The following is a 21,677-nucleotide window of genomic DNA, read 5'->3' as shown; positions in this document are numbered from 1 at the left end:
CCTACTGCAAAAGAAGGTGGTCTGTTCTCCACAGCACCTTTCCCATGGGATTCCCATCTTCACAAGTGCAATGTTCCAGGAGGTGATATTCCCCTATTTCTAGTGGGTTTTGGTTTTCACTTTTAATTGCCTACAGCTTGATACCGCTTTGTCTTCAAGTGTACATAAAACAGCAAGTAAGCAGCTTTAGCCCTTTTCCAGCCAGATCTAAACCATTCTTCATTAATACTCTATATACATCCTAGAAGCTTAGCCATCAAGAGCCCCAATCTGTGTTTTACACCTCATTGTGGTATCTTCACCCTTTTTTTGGTAAAAGTCCTTTTATATGCGTTATAGTATATTTGCTGTAGTATTTGTGTGTGTTTATGGAGAGGTTCTTATTCCTTTATAGATTTTTTTTCTTCACTCCTTGCTTCTAAGTTATTGCATGCTTTCCTGAATTTTTCATCTTTGTTCTTTATTCTTTTCCTATGATAATCTTTTTTCTTGTATTTTTAGTATTTCAGCCTTCACTATAACTATATTCTTGCATGAAACCAGAGATCAAATATGTTTCAGCATCTATCAGAATCTGCAAGTATTTACATTATTTACATCTGCTCTTGAATGCTAATATCCGGGTGGGGGGGGTAAGGTAAAATGATTGCTATGATATTATCAAATCCATGGCTGCAAGTCAGCTTTAAGGTGTGTGTTTTCCTATTTGATGTTTTCTTACCTGTAGTTGCAGATATGTAACTACCATTTGCACCAGATTCCATGTTTTATTTACTAAAACAGAGTGTTTAAACATTGCCTCTTACTCAGATTATGTACCTACATTTTAGGAGGGCCTATGCAATCCTTAAAATATTGACATATGAAATTAAGCATTTTTTCAAAATGTTTTTATTCTGATTCCATTCTTATTTTGTATTTTTCTTTCCTCTTTTTCTCATCCTCAACACAAATCTTTGCTTATGGCAATTTTGTTAGTTTTCATATCCAAACTTTATTCTGGCCAATTCCCTGCTGCAGAGTCTTAGTAAGCATCAGTCTGATCTTGCATGTTCTACATTCTTCACAATTGTCTTCAAATCTTTCTTTGATGCTTATAAATCTTACGGTGCTATTACTCGTGAACAGCTGTGAAGTACCCAGTCTTCCTTGACTATGAATGAATCCAAATCCCTTTATTCTTAATTTTATGTTGCTACAGCTGTGTGCTTGTTTTTTTACTTTTATGCATATATATATGTATATGATATATAATATTGATATATATAATTATATATAATATATAATTATGATATGATATATCATATATATGATATATCATATCATAAGGCTTTCTTGTTCTGAAAAGTTTGTGGGTATCAGGCAATGCTCATTGCAAAAATCCTAGGACATCATGTCATATAACCTTGCTGAAATTCACTTATTCTACAGTGTCTTATCCAGTTGGCAGTTAATCTGTTTAAGAACAAAACTGAATTGTAATACTTTGCTATTGGAAAACTTGTGGTTGTTTCTCATTTTATTTTATAGATGCTTATGTTTTTTTGCTCTTCTTTTTGGTTTGGTGCTTTTTAAAATTTGCTCTTTTTGTCTTTTTTTGGGGGGGCAATGATGTATTTGGATCAAATGTATTTGGACTAGTCTGTAAATTCTCAGGTTCTCAGTTGTTCTTGCATTTTATAAAGATAGGTACCACATGTGCCCTCTTCCAGCCCTCTGGGATTCTCATCCCCCTTCAGTTCACAATAATGGTGTAGAGATTGCTTCAGCTGCTTACTTAGTGTAGGGTGGGTTTCATCCAGTGCTCTGGGCTGGCCTGGGCCTTTTGTCCTTATGATTAATCTAGCTGAGTAATAGTACTACATTATTGTTCTTACAAGTACTCTCTTTTGATTCAAGTCTCCTTGAGTCATGAAGATCTCCTTAAGGCAGTTACATTATGTCCCTAATACTACAGTGTCTTTCCACCACATCAGGTTAGTTTTTTCAGGAATTTTCCTTTCTAGCAATTTTCATCCTTGCCTTGTCTGTGGTTTTCTCAGAAACCCTGTTTTGTGAAGCAGTGCCACGATATTTCTCCTGATGCTGTCTCCAGTGCTCTGTTTTTGCCTCTGGTGATATTTGAATGAATCCCCGCATAGTGGAGCAATCTGAGTCTGCAGCTCATAATGCAGTACAGCAGAAAATGGTCTGCAGGAGGAAACAGTAGGTGCTGACAAGCCAAAATCTGCAGTTATCATTAGAAGGAGTTACTGAGAACTGGTTTGGGTTGGAAGGGACCTTAAAGATCATCTAGTTCCAAGCTCTCTGCCATAGATGGGGACGCCTCCCCCTATACCAGGTTGCTGAATTCTTCATCCAACCTGGCCTTGAACACTACCAGGGATGGGGCATCCACAACTTCTCTGGGAAACCTGTTGTAGTGTCTCACCCTCACAGTAAAGAATTAAAAACTACCTAAGTAGTCCAGGTTTACGCTAGGTATGTGCAAAAGAAGACAGCAAAACAACATATTGATGGTATTTCTCATTGTCTTGACATAGGAATAGAGATAAACAGTTACTAGGTTGAGTGCATGAAAGGAAAAAAAATGCACTTTATCCTATGAAGTGTAATTGCAACATGGAATTCATTTGTTCAAGATACTATGAATGTTCAAAAATGTCATTTGGTGAGGTCATGTAGATCAGATTTATTGATTACTGAGAAAAAATATATTCCAGATGCAATTTTGCCTGTGGTTCCTCCGCAGCTGTGAAAGCATTGTTGTGGAAGGATTGCTTTATACCCAGCTGTTTCCTTTTGATACTCTGCCACTGAGCAATGGAAGTGTGGCAGTGCACCATAATGATTGCCTCTGGTTGTGGGTTGGAGTAATTTTGCCTTCAGTGGATAAAAGCAAGCCAGATCTGGTCCCTGGCAGATGGCCCCACCCATCTGAGGTATCGGGACTGGCATTGCAGCACTGCAGTCAGGGAACCTCTTGGACTCTCCAGAAAGGCTTGGAAACACCAAACTCTAAAGTCAGATTGTATCGTGTTTCTACCCAAATTCATCCATTTGCTATGTGACAGAAGCAATCCAAATTTCCTTAACAGGAACTGTTTTTATCATATAGTTGTTCTGTCTACTTGGACACTAAAACTGCACCAGACTTAATCTGAATTCAGAGGAGCTGAGATAAAAGGATTGCATTCCAGCAAACTGATAATTTTTTTACTGATCTATTTGGTGTTTAGAAAGGTTGGACATGTAGGTAAGTGTATTCTTCCTGTTAAATAATTCTATACTGTTTTTAAGAGGTCTACTGCTTTTATTTATTTATACCTCCATTCAAACTTTGCAAAGACAACTTCAATATACATTGTGTAAATGGTGTTGTACATGTAATAGACAAAAAATTTTTTGAAGTGCTTAGTTATAGGCATATAATGGTCTTCCACACTTGAAATATGTCCTAATAGGCCTAGAGAATGTTTATTGCTTTCCCTCCACCCCCACTGCCCAATTAATGTACAGTTGTTAGTGGTGACATTGTACATACTCTAGCATTTATTATAGTGCAAAAGAGCTTTTTGCCCGCTGTAGGAAGAAAAGCATAGTCTTCTTTTAGTTTTAATGAAACATGAATGCTCAAAGAGGGACAAACACAGCATGTTGATGCTGAAGTCATGCTGCCTTCAAAACATTATATATTAAGAACTCTTTAGTTCTAAAAGTATTTCCTACAGAAGATAGGTAAGACATTTCATTAGTGCAGTCTTAGAACTGTTATTCTTTGACTGTGTTCGGGAGGACCATTAACTTTGATTGTAATTGTACTGTCATCTCTCACAAACATTTTTCCCAATTAAAAGACAAAAAGACATCAATATTGTATAGCTATAGTAACTTCTCATAATCAATAATACTGTTAGACTATATAAACTTACTTACTATAACCTATAATGATATTACAGTGATGTAAGCAGAGCCTTTTACATCTGGCAAGCCAACCATAAGCTATAGAATATGTTTTTTGATTCTGAATTCAAAATAATGCCCCAACTGATGGTAAATTTTTATCCTTTGAAGTGATGTAGGAAAAATATTCCCATGTTGTTTATCATGTTAATGCAATTGCTTTTATTTTCTCATAACATTGATTTCCAGATATATTAATTATGGAAAGAAGTGCTTTAGTCTTGCCTTCCAAATGTATTCCAAGTCCACATGAAAATCCCTCCCAGGTTATTGTTATTTAGCCAACTGTGTATAAAAATGGACTATTCTATAAATTTATTCCATGTGCTTTGATGTTGATTTCTTTGTTTCAGCTTTCCCTCAACAAATCTGTTCAGAAATAGGCCTCATTCAAAGGGGTTTGGGACACAACTACAGTAAACAGAAATCCATAAAGTTGCCTTTTACTGTAATTGTTTCATGTTCCAAATCCTCCTGAGACTATTTTCCTTGTTCCTCAGAGTCACAAATTTGATTATTCTACTACAGTGATTTAGTCTAAGAAAATTAATACAATCTTTTCAAAACTCTCATCTGTGAGCCATAACTCCCTGAACTGCTGTTTTACGTTCCAAGCATTATAAATGCATTTCCCTAGCTGCTCCATGTGGAAGTCATCTCACAGTGAAGTGTCATTTTCCCAGTGGGTTGATGGTATAGAGTAAAAAATAAGTGCAAATAATAAATATTTTTAAGTGTTTCAGTACAACAATCACAGAATTCCGCCCTGTTTATGAGAAATATTCAAACAGTAGATTTGTAATTGAAACTTAAAATACTGAGTGTGAGGTGTTGTTCAGATCTACGTAACCTGCTGATAGAACCTCATAAATAAAAACTCGGTAACTTTGTGGATAGCTTTTTGGACCATAAAATTTAGTAATGAAGATGTAGGAAAAGTATAAGAGAGAGTCTCAGTGCATCAGAGAATTTTCCAAATCTTAATGAAAAATACAGCTGTGTTGCGTGCCTGTAAGTGCAAAAGACAAACAGCAGGCTGAAAATGTATATTTATTTTGCTGCCTATACTTCATCAGGTACTTCATGAATGCCTTTAAAGTGCTCTGAATAGCAGGTGTTTCAAATATTAATTTGTAATTGCTACAAATATTGTATTTTTGAACACTATGTAGCTTTTTTTTTTGTAGCTCAATTATCTGATTATGCTATTTACAATTTATATGCACTCATTTTTTCCACTATATGCACATGAAGGATTTTTTACCCAGCTCTTTGTAAAAACTCTGAATCATGATTTCCAGAGTGATAAAAATTCTGCAAAGGAGAAGATTTCTTGCAGCTGGTAAATGTACACATGGGCACAAACACACAGGTATCGTTTTTGTGTGTTTAAGAATGACATATTTTTTGTACTTGTGCAGAAAAATAACTTGTTTTCATTTTTCTTGGATTGAGTTTAAGCGTCTTTAAGTTAATTTGGTTTCTGTTAGTAAGAAAATAGTATGTAGATGTGAGAGCAATTATGTCAAAGGGAGAATGCTCTGTAGAGTAGGAGGTACTGAGTTCTCATCACCTTGTTGTCATCCCATGTGAATATAAATATTTTGAAGGTGATTAAGGTGGTAAATTTATACAGGATTATATTTTGCTGAGTGTTGCCTCCAAATGTGAATTGACAAAACAAGTATGTAGCTTAGCTAGAAAAACAATATATTTGTTCTCACAAGATCTGAAATGGAGACTCTCAAGAGGAGTTTCAGAAGACTCTATGTTCTCTAGAAGAGGAAGTCAAAAATATTAAAAATTCTTACTTGTTTAAACAAAGTAGAAGATAAAAGATGTCATGGTTGAAGATTTTAGTTGCTTTTTTTTTGCTAAAATAAAATTTTTTTACCACACCTTATTTTTGGACTGCCATGTTCTCACCATTATCATTGAGACAGTAAGAGGCAAAGAAATTCTGGATCTAAAGTTTTTACCAGCTCTAAGGGTCAAGACAGCATCCTCTGAATAATCATGTCTGGCCAAAGAGTAAAATAAAAATTAGGTTAGACTCATTCTCCAGACTAGAGCACTGTACTGATTTATTCTTGTACATTTGTCCTTGTGTACAGAGATTTGGAGAGCAGCCTCATTACAGGTGTAAGAATTTGTATAAGCAAGCACCACAAAACCATTGCCGCATGTGTTTGTTGCAAGGTTGCTTTACTGCGGGCAGTGACAGCAATGTTTGATGTTCTCTAAGCTGCTGCCTAAACTTGCTGAGAAATCTGTTTTCACTTGCAATCACTAAGCAGCAGCTGGTTCTCTTGTCTCCCTCTTTGTCATCCTGAAGACCTGAACCCGACTTATGATGTTATGCTGCTTCATCATTTTGTGACAAAATTAATTTTTTTCCCAAGTAGGTTGTGTTTTATGTATTTTACTCCTTTTTATTGCTTAGTGTACTACCCTTGTACATGTAGCATTGCTTACCCAGTTTAGTTTCTACTTTCACCACTCTTGAAGAAACATGTTTCTGTCAACCATGATTCCTAGTCCATGCTGCTTCTAGCATGAGTAGCCTCTAATTTCATATTATGTAGGACTTTCATGCATCTAAGATGTGTCTACAGTACAAACTTATGGCACTAGGTTACAAGTTGTATGAGTTGCATCTTGCTGACCTTGATGTCAAAGAGAAGCTTTAGGCTAGGTGAACTTAGTTTGTCAGCCTTGAACTGCTGCCTTTCAAGCCTAATACAATATGGCAGTGGAGGGAAACAGAAGTATTAGGTGAGACTTAGAAAAAAGAACAGATACTGTACAAGCTGAAGTAGGGAACCCTGAAAATAGGTCAAAGTCAGACAGAAAGGAGAAAGGGCTGTTAGGGAACTGATGTCAGCATGCTTTGCAGATCTAATTAAGTTATCATTGATAATTTGCATGCTGAGCATTTAAATGATGCTCACAATTGACATGTCCTGAAAACTAATATCCTTTGTGTGTTAGTATTCTTGGAAAAGGATTACTAAAATTTATTATTCCAAGTTTGCAGAATCCAAGAAAATACAGGGATTGACCATTCAAGTTGAGAACCAAATAATTATAGGCCTTCTTCAAGGTCCTATTTGAGTGGATTGCATAAATGTCCATGTTGGAGTCATATTGAAATTAAGATTTAAGTGTTGTTATATTTTTACTTCTTCAGGATATAAGTTCAAATGCTAAATGAACTTTCACTGCACATACCTGCATCTTGTCAGGGTATGTTAATGCAGAATGATTACTGCTAAGCTTTTCACTCTCCACCTCCTGTTTATGTGTATTCTGGGAACATTAAAGCAGTTGATGATTTTGCTGCTGTGTACTGTTTTTGTGGATAGGTTGCTCAGCTGCATCAGATATTTATTAAATAATACAGTGATTTTTTTTTAATTTGAAAATTTTTAAGCTGTTATGTTAGCCACATAAATTTTTGTAGCTTGATGCACATGAGTTCATGAATAATCAGATACTGTAGGAGATGCCTGAAAATGTGGGTAAGCAGTCTGTGTTGTTCCTTTAAACATGCGCAGCTTGAAAAGCAGATGGAATTGTGTTCTCATGATGTTTAAGGACTTTTAGAGCACTGCATATCACCAGCATCTGGAGACCAATTACTGAAGAGTCTCCATAGGGGTCCTGCCTCAGGGTTTTTAGTTGGATGAATAATATATAAACTCTATAGTTTCCCACAGAGAGCAACTGGAGCAGTATCAGAAGGAAATAAGCCTTTTAGGAGTTCAGCTGAAAATGAAATAGCACAGGATTTAAAATGAAGCAGTTTTACTTTTACATGCAAAGTTGAGTATTGTGTTTTAGTTACCTGAATTCTGATGTTTTTAATTTTTTTTAGCCTTTATCATTTTAGAATCTTGCTTTTTTCTAATTTAGTACACATCTGTTTGAAAGCCATAGCAAAACACTGTAAGGCTTATGCAATTACTTCAAGAACTAAATTTCCTTTTGAAAAAGCAGTGGAAATTAATCATTTTATAATCATTCATTTTATAATGGAGGTTCAGCATTACTGTACTCGAACCATAATCATATTTTATCTTACCTGTTGTTGTGCCTGGCTCTAGGTTTACTCAGTTTGCTTTTCACAACTAAAAATAGTTTCAAAATGGCATATCCACTACTATTCAAAAACCTCTTTCAACTCATGGTATATTCCTTAAAATTTTTATCCTTGTTGTCTGCTTAAATTTTAAATTGAAAGCAGAATACATTTGAAAAGGAAATAAAAATATTTGAACAGAGATACTTGGATCTGAGAAGAAATTTTTCTTTTTCTTCATTATAATAGAAATTCTTCTCAACTGGTTTGTTTCAATACAGATACCTGTCGAAGTTCACTAAGTGGGCACTTCAGAGCTGAAGAATACTTTACCTGAAGAACACTACTGAGACCTATGCAAAGGAAAACAAATATGAGTGGTAGCTTTTATTAAAATCAACAAAAAGAGCCCCAAACTAACCAACCAGAAAAAAACCCAATATTGTCATTGGTGCTATGACTGTTTTAGTTAGCACTTTCACCAGATATTTTTGGTACATTTGAAAGTTCAGTGCCCTCAATTTCTAACTCTGGTAGTAATCTTTATGAGACTAATGTTCCTACCAACTTCAGCATAACTCTTCAGCTGAATATGCAGCTGAATCACAAAACTGGTCTGGTTGGATGGGACCACTGGAGGTCATCTGGTCCAGCCTCTCTGCTCAAGCAGGGTCATGCTAGAACACATGGCACAGGATTGTGTCCAAATGGTTTCCAAATATCTCCAGTGAGGGAGACTCCACAACCTCTCTGGGCAATCTGTTCTGGTGCTCAGTTACTGTCACAGCAAAGAAGTTCTTCCTTGTATTCAGACAGAACTTCTGTGCATCAGTTTCTGCCCATTGCCTCTTGTATTGCTTGGTACTACCTAGCACAGTCTGGATCCATCCTCTGGTACCCTCCCATCAGATACTGACAGAGACATTTGAGTTTTCTCCAGGCTAAACAGTGCCAGTTCCCTCAGTCTTTTCTCATATGTGAGTAAATAAACTGAAACATTTGCAGGTTTGATCATGACACCAAAATTCCCTATATGAAATCAAAATTGAAGGGAAAAAGATAGGAGTAGAATCATGGTCTGGGAGGAAAGGATCAGAATGTATTTTGGGAGCTCTGTGTTTTATTATGTTGATCAATTTGATATTTAGAGCTTCAGAAAATTAAATATAGTTTGCCCTCCAAAGGAATAGAAAGTGCTATACCATTAGTAAAATAATTATTGCTATGCAATAGAGGGCTAGAGCCACAATAAAAATCAGAGTTGTGTCAACTTACATATTAAACTGTGTTCAAGGCATGTAAATTATCCTGCTTTTCTTCCATGAGAAACTACCCACATTGCAAAGAGAAACAAAAGTAGCTACCAGGACTAAGTATTAGGCTAACCTGAACCTGGCTAATATCAGAGTTTAGGTTGCACTTTAATAGAGGTTAAAACAGTAACTTGGCTTTGACTGTTCCAAATCCTGAATACTTGTATGAACAGACTTGAGTTTTTTATGTGCATCATTGCTTTCTCAGGCTGATACTCTAATTTTGATGATGTTTGAAAAAGTAATTCGCCATTTCTCTTCAGTTCTCTGTTTTAATTTGTAGCCTCTCTTTTCAGTCATGAATATTGTAACTAATCTGAGTGGTGCCAAATCATCTTTAGTCTGGTCATAGTTGAAGCACTGGGCTACTGGTTCTTTGTGAAAACCATCTCAAGGCAATTGACCTTGAAGTGTAATGTATAATGCTAAACTTGGTGCTTCCAAGTTTACTGTGAGAGTTTAAAAGGCAAGAAAAAAGTCTGGTTGGTCACAGTAATGGAAATGAAAAGGAATTTAGACTGCACAGAGTAGCAGGGGAAAAAAAATGATGGTATATGTTGGAGGAAGGTACTGAAAAATGGTGATAAAGAGAGAAGGCTTCCAGGTGTCACCTCAAAAAAAAATTATTTTTTTTTTTAATTCCTGCTTCCATTACAAAGATAGCCTAAGGAGTATTTGTCAGTCTCTGATTGTTTTGGGTTTTTTTCCTATGTGTTCCTCAGCTCTTAGTTCTTAGGGTCCAATATTAGTTGACATCTGAGCTATGGAAATCCTTAAGAGCTGGCCAGGATTACTCAGGAAAAATGAATGGACCAACAAAGTCATTGCAAAGTCAGTGAAGATATCATAGCCATCACTATGAGAGAATAAATACAAGTCATGGAAGGAATTTTGGAGGTGCTGATGATGTGTTGTTGGGTTGTGTTTTGTTGATTTTATTGTAACTGAGAAAACTGAAGACTTTAGAATAACCAAATCTTGATTTATGTGGAAATAGCATATCTTGGTGACTTCTAATATGCATCCAGAACATGCAGGTGAACTGAACTGGAATCCCTGAGAGCACAGCAGTATGTGATTCAGGTATAACCTGTCTCTGTGGTGGCACTCCTGAGTGCTGCTGTCACAAAGCAATACAACAGCTTAGGAGCACTTTGGCTTCTATGGGTGCTATAAAAGAATACAGAGAGAATGCAAACGGTCCCCATAAAAGAATCACTATTCAGTGTCTGGGCAGAGTGCTAGCTTGGATCAGGTCAGGAGTGGGGGAGCTGCTGGTTTCTGCATGCAGAGACTTAGCACTCCCTCTCAGGGAGGATTGTACCTAAGACGTTTCTTTTCCTTTTCCATTGGTCATCCTCAGAGATTGCGGCCAAATACTCCACTTTTCTTCTGAGCAGCTTAATAGCAAGATGAAAGCTTTGTGGGATCAGCAAAACAAGTCCCTAAAATGAGAAGTGTGTAAAAATAGTCAGTAATAAGGCATGTTTGATCCCTCAAGGCACAAAGCACAGGTCTCCTAAGCTGCTGGAATGAATCCTTCCACTCTTTGCTATAATATAGTTACATTTCTTGCAATGACTGTTGGACTGGATTCAGCTGCATGTGGGAATGGAAATGCATGCACCAAAATAAAAGTACACAATAAAACGATATGGCATATCATTTTGAATGCCTTTGTTTCTACTTATGCTGGCACTTTAACGGTGCCATTGCAATGCCTGAGGATAGGAGACAAAAGTATGCCTGGTTTAGCATGTCATTGTAGTAGCTGATTCTGCTCCCTGCCCTTCCATCTCTGAGAACTGGCTTTGCACAGCATTTGATCATAAAAGATGTAAACTTTGCCTCTGCAACATCATGTGCTTGTTTTAGTATCAGGTAAACTTGAGAAACTATCAATTAAACATAATTCTTATCCTAATTTGTTGAATTTAATTGCTTTGTTGTCTCTGTTTCCACATAATTGAAATGTATTTTCTCCATTTTGCAGAAAATCATACCTTATCAAGTTTCTTTTCTCTAAAGCTGTACTTGACTCAACTAATAAAACTATTAGTTAAGTTACAAAAGCAAAAGCTTTTCTAACAGTAGGAGGAAAAATTAAAGAAATCTAATTTTATTTCAGTTATGGACTTCAATAGCATTGAAAATGACAAAAACTGCTACTTGATTTGAAAATTAAACAACTTCACTAATGGGACCCATTTGGAGAAAGTAAGTATCAATACTGGAGAAATTAATCTTTTTCCTTTTTTGTAGGAAACAAGGTTTGGTGTATTCCACCAAGTTGAGAGATGCTTGTTTCATGTTCTGGCTCTCAGCCTCTGGAGAGCTTGCTTTCTCAGCAGCCTGTAGTGATAAGCAGAGCTGTCAAAAGTCTGATTTTCATCTTCTTTTTCATTCTCCTTCAGTCTGGATACAGCCTTTGAAAGTTTCACAAAACATTAAAAATGTGTTTCCTCTGGTATTCCTCAACATTTCTTCAACATGTCTGCACACATTTCAAAAAGATATCACTTTCTCAAATCCCTCTCTAAACTGCTTGGGTCTTTTAGGGACTACTTTTGAGCAATCTCTAATGCTGTAAGTTTAAAATGCAAAGGCAATCTGTAAGTACTGATCTCAATCAATGTTCTTTGGGTTTTCTTAAAAAGAACTGCATGATTAAGTTCTTTTTTTCTGTTATGCATGCAAGAGGAATTTTTGAGTAAAAGAATTTGTATTTACATGTATGTGTATATAAATCACAATTTAGATTAGATAATAAGAATAAATTTTCTGATGAAAATGTTGCCAAGCACTGGAGCAGATTGTCCAGTGAAGTGGTTTAGTCTCCATCCCTGGAGGAATTTAAAAGCCATTTTGATGTGGCACTTTGGGATATGGTTCACTGGTGGACTTAGCATTGCTGGGTTGAATTCAATGATGTTACAACCCTTTTCCAACCTAAACGATTCTTTAATCCTATTTTTTTTGGTTTTTGTAGAGGATATAAAGTAGAACTAAGAATTATATCTTTGCTTTTCATAGCATCAACTGCTATGTTCTACTTGAAATGACAGGTTGCTTGAAAAAATTGTTCAGCAAATTTTTAACGACAAATTAATTATTTTATTGCATACATTGCTGGTTTACACCTTTAAGGTCTCTAGCTTTTTTAAGCTGGTTTAGCATCTTAAAGAGACAAGCGTTTCAGCTGCCATATGGTAGCATATGTATGATTTTACTCCAGTCATACAATGTTTACAAAATGTAGTATTTTATTAAAAATATCTATTGAATTCTTTTTACTTTTCTGCCTATTATTATGCAGATGTTTAGTCAGAAGCTGTCATCTTTCCAGCAAACCAGCTCCTTTGTCTGATTTATTCTTTGTTACATGAACGTGGCATTGTGACTGCTCAGCCATTTCCCAGGAGGTGAACTGTGATGTTTCATGTAACTGCACAGTTCTCTCCTTATTTTTGGTACCATATTAAAGCAGAGTGGTCACAGAACGAAAACTTCTCTTTAACCAGTGATGTCCTGCAGGCTCCTTTGATAAAGAAATTACTTTTTTTTTTTTTTTTTTTTTTTTTTTTTTTTTACCGTCCACCACGGTGTGGCAGTAGTTCTTTTTGATTCCATGTGGTGGTCCTGCCCTCTGTTGCAAGGTTTAGGTATTTGCTATGTGATATCTGTCTGACAGTTTTCAGTTTCAACTCTTTTGCCATTGATTATCATGAGATTCCAGGAGCATTATAGAGATATGATCTTTTAGCATCCAGAGTATTTTCCTTCTTCCCTTTGAAAGGGTATTCAGTGCAAAATGTTCTTATTTATTAAATGGGTAGCCAAGACTGAGGTATCTCTGACAGGATTTTCTTGGAACACATCCCCCTGAAGTTCTACTGGAAGTCACTATTTTCAGGTTTCAGGTGCACCACTCTATGTCCTTCCTTCAGGCTCTTTGTTCTTGTTTCCATCATTTCATCATTCTGTCTTGGTGGTGGTAACAATGGTCATGCCATATCTCACTCTACCAGCTGATGCAACTTTCCTTTTTTATTTATGTCTTCTAGGTTTATGCAAGTATGACCTCTAGATGCAGTATTACTGTTTTAAGGATGTTGGTGGAACTAACTAGACTGATTTGTCAGCAGCCATGAAGACAATAACACTGCTTCACCTTCAGAATAGCCATGGAATATGATACCTGCAAGGCAAAAAGATTTTGTGGGTCTTTTTCTTTTAGTTTGGACAGCTGGGATATGCACTGGGTATATGCTGGTATTACCCATTAAGTGAGGAAAGTTTATCAAGAGGATGCAGGTCTTCCTGCAGAAAATGCCTTAAGCCTCTGAATTGAGGGAGTTCATAGAAGCTGAATTACAAAATTCATTACTAGTAAAACTAACTGGAAGTAAGCTGGAGTAGTAGCTCAGGCACTGGAGGGTGAAGGGACAGGAGAATTGCTGATGTCTGGGTGATGGGAATGACATAGCACCTCAAGCTGTACTACCAGTGATTGAGACAATTTCAGCTACATTACATGGATAAGATCTGCTGACAGTTCCAGAAATTAAAGGTTTCTTAAAGGGAATGTAGCAGTAAATTATCTCATTAAATTTCTACAAAGTTTTGAAAAGTTCCATAACTCTTCTCAAAGGGGAGGGAGAGAAGGAAGAGTGGATTAGAATTGTTATCTTAAAAACTGGCAGTGTACAGTAGTCAAAGATCTGATGTAGACTCTGTCATCTGTGATTTTGGTGACTTCTTCAAAGAGAGACTGTAGTTATTTCTTAGATACAAAAAATGAACCAGCTTCAGAAAATAGATAGCATTTTAAAAATGCCCTCTGATGTGTTGCTGACTAAGAGATTTAGGCAGCTATGCTGACTAAAATTAGTCCTGTGCAGAGTGCCTAGAGATTTAGTGCATGTGCAAAATTCTGATCCAGTCTTCATATATACATAGTATTTATTATAAGGATGAAGTTTCCCTCAATTCCTTGAGTTATAACATTATAGTTTATGTATTTTAAGTTGTTTTTTTCCCCTCCTCAGTGTTGTTTAATGCACTGGTGCCAACTTAGATACAGCTGAAAGCAGGAAATATTGACTGAAGGGTTAACTCTGAAATAGTGGCCATAAAAGTAAATTAGGAAAGGAGTTGAACAAACAAAATGGAGACCTTGTTATGCCACTAATGTAGCTTTGATCCAGCTGCAAGTTGAATCCTGTGTGGGATGCTCTCAGTTCAGAAGTGGCAGTGCTGAATGGGGATAGTTTTGTACAAGAGTAGTGTGAATGTCCAACAATATGAAATTGCTTTGCTGCAAGTGTCACGGGTGCTAAATGCTTGTATTGATTTGCAAGACTGGAAAAAATTAAGGCAAATTCATTGAGGTTTCATAAATATGTAGGCAAGCCCTTCACCTCAGGACACTGAGGGTCACACTTGTAGAAGCAGAGAGAGGCATAGGAAGATAAAATGGCAAATTCATCTCTTCTCATATGCTTTAGAAATTACCTGCTATCAATCTCTCCGAAGATGCTGAGCTAACTGAACCCACAAAGGACTTCTACTCCAAACTGATTCAAGATAAAAGTGAAGCTGAGAAATTACACACATTAAAATTCCTTTTACAATGAAACACAATATAAATGATATACAAAAAAATCCAGGCTTAGACAATTTCACACAGCTGTGTTAGTAAACGGAATTTTCCTGAGATTACAACCACAGTTATTCAACAGTTTATTTTTCCAAGGAAAATAATTTCTAAAGGTATGGTCCGAGTAGACAGAATATGGATCAGTGAGTAAGTATTTAATGGGAGAGAAACATTTATGGGAAAAGAGATGCTGTTGTTTTAGGAAAGTGGAAGGGATTGATTTTAACAGAAAGCCATTTTTGTGTTTTTCTACTGTGCTTCTGGTATTGTGATGAAGATTTACTCTTAAATGGCCATCATATTAATTCTTTGTGAGAACTCTAATTATTTGTGACTGAATTCTGCTGTTCCCAAACAGAAATCTGAAGACTTGTCTCAAATGATTGAAGGTGTGCTCCAAAGTAATCAAGGTCCACTTTTGATCCTCTTTTTTTTCCTTGGGAAAAAGAGATTAATAAAACAATTAAAAATAGAATTCTAGACTACCCAAGTAATGAAAATAATAACTTATTATTTAAAAGATAGAAAAGTTCATATGTAGTGGGATATCTCAGTCTTTTATTGCCACCTTCTCTCTTTATTTCCACAGCAGAAATTATAGACAAGTTAGTCTTCAGAAGTCTGGTCCCTTTCCAGTTCCATAAAATGTGGGATATATCCTACTTATGTGAAATTAGCAGTATTGTCATGGTAATTTTTACTTTTGGTCCAGGATCTGCTGCAAAGCCCACATCATTTCCCCAATGCCAGGGTTAAATGTTGAGACCAATTGTCATTTATTTATTGCTACTTTTTGGTTTTTACTGTAGTTGTGTGCAGAAAGAGTTAATTGTTATAAAAACAGAATGACTCTTCCTGCCTCAGTTTTCTGTTTGCCTTTCAGATCATGACTTGACTGACATTTACAGATTCTGCAACAAAGCAGCTAATTTATTTTTGACGTTTGTTAGCCAAGAAAAGGAAAATAATTTCTGCTGTGAAAATAACATAGAGGGTCTTCATAATTTTTTTTGTTAAGTGTTTCCCCTTGGAAAAATAAATTTTTCTGAAAGTCAATAATTTCTTCTGTGAAGAATCATAGCTTCTATTAAACACTTCAACAGTGCAACAATAGAAAATAAAAAATAAAAATAAATTTAAAAAAATATGAGAAGTGAATTCAAAACCATTTTCATATTCACTTTCCCTTGCATCATAGTTTATTCTTGAACATGAAAATGATTCTGACCTATTCTCAGATTTCAGGAGTCCAAATATTTTTGAGGTTTTTTTAGCTTTGATAAATAGTTCTGAAGTTGTTCAAAAAACTCAGTCTGTAATTATTTCTACATCTCATTTTTTTGTTGTTGTTGCTTGGCTTAGCTTTGCTAAGTAGGCAAATATAAATAAGAAAGTAATAAATTATGAAACATCTGAAAAAACACTTGTACATAGCATAATGCCTTGAAAATTTTGTAAGAAAGACATATCAAAGAGTAGCCCCATTTTTTTAATTTAAGACTTGGGAAATCTGTGGGTGTTTAATAATATGTTAATGGAAAGAGGAGCTTGAAATCTAAGTTTATTTAAGTTTAAAGTCTAATTAAAGTTCCATGAATGTAGAAAATTTTAGTAAGCATTGTGCTGTGCATGTGTGCTGTGACAGGGCATGCTATTGTGACTTGGTTGGCAGAGCACAGCCTTTTCGAGCTTGCACCCACAGCTTTCATAAAACTTACTTTTGATTTTGCCAGTTTTGCATATCTTGGAAAAGCACAGGCTTTTGAAATGAGAGCATTGTAATCTTGTGCCCAGACTGAAAATGTTCTGCTTTTAGCTGCAGTCCCTTATTTCCTCTGTACATTCAATATATTTGTAGCACCTTGAATCTGTAAATGCATTTTTCTGCAGAGGTTGCTCATAGTTTGCAGTCTATTTAAAGCCCATTACAGATCTAAAAATGTTGAACTATTAACAACAAAAGCAGTACTTTATAAAGAATATTGCAGGCTGTCCTGAGGGTGCATCCTAAAAGACTAAATGCCTCAAGGTGCAGAAGGTAACCAGGGGCTTGGTTAAAGCTCACCTACATGGTATCAAACCCCAACAGCTCTGCAGCTCCCTTTAGACTTGTAAAGCAGTTATTGTCTTATAAAACCACAGTAAGTGGCTAAAAAGTAAATCTAGAGAAAAAATGGAAGAGATGTTTCATTTTATTTACACATTTTGAGTATTAGATACAATTATTACACATTATTTACACATTGAGTGCTAGATACAATTCAGAAAGTTCAGCATTTGTATTAATGACTAAAATATAGAGCTATGAGATGGGTCTCTTTCTCAAATGTACTTTATATGGGGATTAAAAGTAATTTTAGAAATTATCTCGTTTAATCTTAGGTGGCATTTACCTTCACATTAATTACTCTTTTCCTGTTTCTTTCAGCCCATTGCAAACATTTCTTAGGCCTTTGAAAGGCTGATGAACTGTACACTTAGAATCTGGGGGGGAAAAGCAATCTTTTAGCACAAACAGAGCTTTGGCAGGTTTAGCACATCTGTAACAGCTGTTGTAATTTGCCATAATTTTTTATGCAACATTATAAAGAAAAGGCCATAACTCCCATCTCTAAATGCAACTGGCATATTTCTTCCTGCTTCTCTTACTGTGGACTGCCAATTATCAAGAGTGAGTAATGAAAGAGTGAAGCCTTTGGAGCAGCCAATTCTCAGAACCATTAGTTTTCTTTTATATTCAAGCCTAATTCCAGGAATGTGCTATATGAGAAATAAGACATATCATGTCATTTCAGGATAATACCATGTAATTTTGGGGTAATAAAGAATTCATTTCTGTAGAGAGAAGTGATCTGATATGGGAAAGTTCAATTTTGTTCTCTCCAGAGAGCTTTATCTTTTCAGATGTGACCTTGTATAATTAAATATATTCCAAATATCAAAAGAAATGGCAGCAGAGCAGACAATAGAATTCTCTATTTTATGTAGAAATGAAATGAAATTATATGAAGCAGTCAGTGTAATATAAGATGAAGAAGATTGCTACTATTCATTGTTTCCAGAGGAATTCCTGCTGTTTGATTTTATTCATTACAGCTTCATGAGAAGGCAATCACATTGAGTCTTTGTGACTAGCTTAAGACTCACACTTAATTGCATTAATTCAAAGAGTACTGGCAAGAATCAGTACTTAATCACTGTTATTACTTGAATATAAAAAAGAGGTGGTGTCCACTATACAAGAGGTTACAGATTTCACATGTGAAATATCAGGTGCCCAGAGGCTACAGTTCTGATCCATAAATGAATACGTGTTCAATGAAAGAGGATCTAAATCCTTTTTTTAATTACAACAAAAATTTAAAAATATTTCAAAACAAATAAAATAATTTCCAAACCATCCATTTTTCCTAAAATCAACCAGCCTCACTAATCTAAGTTAGAAAGTTTTTATTGTTATGATATGACAGGCTCAGACACACAAATTCCTAAAACAAGCTGGGATTTGCTCATCATGTTTTTGAATGGGGTTTTTAAGTGTTTTATTACAGTCCTTATAATGAAGTGACAAAAAGATAATGGCTGGTCATATGTTAATGCTAAAAAAGAGTGAGAATGACAGAAAATACTTTTCCTTAAACCAATATGGATCCTCTGTTGCATCTTTACATTTCACATTCCGTCTTTTTGAACTTATACTTAATTATAGTGGTTAATGGTGCTCAGCAAATATTTTTTTTATTGTGGTATTTTGGGTTACTTTCCCAGTAGGGGCATAGGGTTTTTTCTTGAGCTCCTCCAATTCAAGGGAGCCTTGTAGCACACCAAGGGGGAAAGAACAAGCATGCTGTGTCCTCACCCCTTATCTCCCCTGCTTGCAGAGTGGCAGGCTTGTCCTTGGGCCACCCAGGCATGCTGCTCCTGAATGAGCAGATACTTTGCAGGAAGCAGTGTGGATTCACAGAGTCTGTGCTACAGAATGCACTGAAGTTCAGCCTGCACCCTGATGTGCTGTCTGGAAGGCATGGCAAACATAAATTTTGAAAATGTTTCCTCTAGCTTTGATTTTACAACTTTGACACTGGTAATATCAGATGCTATCAAGAAAATATATAATAGATGAAACTCCTCGCAATGAATTGGCCCTAGAGCTTTCTTTATGAGTGGTGTCATTTTAAAGCAATAACATAATGTGGTAACATGGTAACATGGCAACTTTTATTCTCTAAGTTGAACCTGGTAGATAAATAGATTTAGATTTCCATTCACTTAGGGTCCTTGTGGTTAATGGCATTTCAATACTCACTGAAAAGGCAGTTTTAGGAACTTGGGGTCTGAGGTATATTATTTGTACAGCAAAGATGACTTAGTATTGAGATGGACTTTCTGCTTCACTCCCAGCATATGAAATAGCTTGAGCATAATAATTTTTAAATTGTTTTCTGCATGATTTACTGTAATAAGTGTGCCAGCTCCAGCATAAAGTGGGGCAGGGTTTGGGGTTGTTTTGGGGTATATTCCATGGTATTGATTATATATTACCCTGCTCTCTGGGGTAGGGGAATAGTGTGTTGAAGAAACTCTGTCTCAGAACAGTACTTTATATTTTAAAGATAAACTCATGTTTTATGCCAAGCTAAAGGCATGTTAGGCCACATTCTTGTAGAAAGCAGCTTCTTGAAGGTCCACAGCCAGATGAACCACTAAAATCTCTTTGAACAGAAAGGCTTCTGCATTATTCTCTACTCTAGCCCAGTAATCTTATACTCTAAAAAAAAAGAAAAAAAAAAAAAAGAGACAGTTTTCCATGATGTTATTTATTTTGAGAAAGAAGATTTTAGAATGGAATGCAAAGGATAGGCGTTTTGTGCTGATTTATTTTGCTAGTGTCTCAGCTATTAACTGATGCATCTGTGTTCAAAAGACAGTTTCTTGCATTGTTTCCTGCAAGTGTCCCTCTGTAGGTATGATCTAAATGAAGACCAGAACAGGAAACAATTTTGTTATCCAGGCCCAAATACACAGATCTTAATTCTCTCTTATAATCTGAGAATTTACTATGTTAAGAAGTTAATGGGAGGAAGAGTTTTGAAGCAAGATAAGTGGTTTTGATGTAACTTCAAAATTGATGTTGCATTCATTACCTTTTGAACTATACTACATCCCCTGTGAAAATCGTGCTTCACAGACTTTTTGCCCATTTCAATGTACACTTTTGCTGGGCTTCTGTAACTGATGTATATCTCAATTCAATTCATAAAAGTTTGTTGTCCTTCTAACTCTAGTAAAAGTTAATTTTATTGAAGTTGCCAATTCATGTATTTTTGTACTGCTAAAATATTCATTTTTATTCTTTAAATTGCAGTTTTACATTTCAGATGATTCTAAAATTATATGATTAATTTACTGTTTATTTTTTCAAAGTGCAAATTGCAACTGGGTATCTGAATATGAATTATGCAAATGCACATTCAGTTTAATAAAAAAAGTCCTAGTTTAAGCTTATTAATTTCACTAATATGATTCAGTATCAGCTACAGATATGAATTTGTTTGAAATGCTTTAAGACTTACTCATATTAAAGCTCTTGGGAATTTAAGTAGTATTTTTTGCTTCCTCAATGATGCTGAATATGTAGAATAAAAACCTATGAGATGAATACATCAAGCCACTACTATTTTTGTGGTTGGCAGTCAAATATTCAGGGATTGGAACTTAAGTCTTTCACATAGATATATACACAGTTTCAATTTGTATATTATTTCTTCCAAAGGAAAGGTAGTTGATAATGTGACCCCAGAATTCTATGAAAGATAAGAGCAAAATAAAAAGGTTTTTGAATTATTGCTTGAATAATTGGCTGCTACCAGCAGGATAGGGATCTGATAGTGCATGTCATACATTTCCCCATCTGTTCCTGAGTGTTGCCACAAAATGACTGGATAATGATAATGAAGGACTTGCTAAGACGATCACTGGTGTGTTGTTTATTTTTACATCATGGCAATGCAAATATATACAAGAAATTGTCGTAGTCTTTGGCAGAGCAACCTCAGTAAGTGACCTTTTTTAGCTTTTCATTCATACCTCTGCATGAGCCTGTTATGTCTTCAGTCATGATAGTATCTGAAAGAATTGCAGTTATTACAGAGTAGTTATACTGATAGCACTCAGATGTAGATCTGCACTGTTATGTTCATAAGCAAAAGTAGAACATATTTCACATGTTAGTTTTAACTAATAGTACTTTTTATAAAGAGTTGTTTAAAATAAGGAAAAAACCCCTCACTTATTTTTCTGTTCTCAATATCTGAAAAACAGGTAAATAAAGGTTATCAGTGGAAATATTATCTTTACTGTAAGTGAATGATTTACTTACGTAAATCAAAACAAGTTTTTAGCTACTTATAATTCAGAAAGGTTATTTGTCTGTTTTCTCTTTCTCTTTTCCTGTTCATATTTTGTTTCCCAAATAAATATGTGTTTATGGAGAACATGTTTATGTGTGGTGGGGCAGTAAATCTCTGGACATGGATATGTAGCTGTCACTGAGTTCCTTGTGAAGAGATTGCCTAAGAATGAGTCATGGAAAGAAGCACATGTACGTGTTTGGTACGTGCCGCATCTTCTCTGAAAATTCCTGATCCAGATGAGTCCTAAC

General features: G+C 35.5%; 1 protein-coding gene and 1 long non-coding RNA gene across 5 annotated transcripts in view; both read left to right on the top strand.

The window, feature by feature from the left end:
- Positions 1-21,677, top strand: part of GALNTL6 (polypeptide N-acetylgalactosaminyltransferase like 6) — a 424,227-nt gene that overhangs the window by 248,543 nt on the left and 154,007 nt on the right. The window lies entirely within an intron of this gene.
- Positions 10,432-16,234, top strand: LOC147653045 (uncharacterized). Its single transcript, XR_015287173.1, has 3 exons — positions 10,432-11,238; positions 11,486-11,574; positions 13,422-16,234. It is a non-coding gene; the product is annotated as an uncharacterized LOC147653045 (long non-coding RNA).

Source organism: Cyanistes caeruleus, chromosome 5 (assembly GCF_971803275.1).
Source record: "Cyanistes caeruleus chromosome 5, bCyaCae1.hap1.1, whole genome shotgun sequence".
Lineage (NCBI taxonomy): Eukaryota > Metazoa > Chordata > Aves > Passeriformes > Paridae > Cyanistes > Cyanistes caeruleus.
The sequence above is the reverse complement of the archived record's forward strand: the minus strand, read 5'-3'. Positions and strand labels throughout refer to the sequence as shown.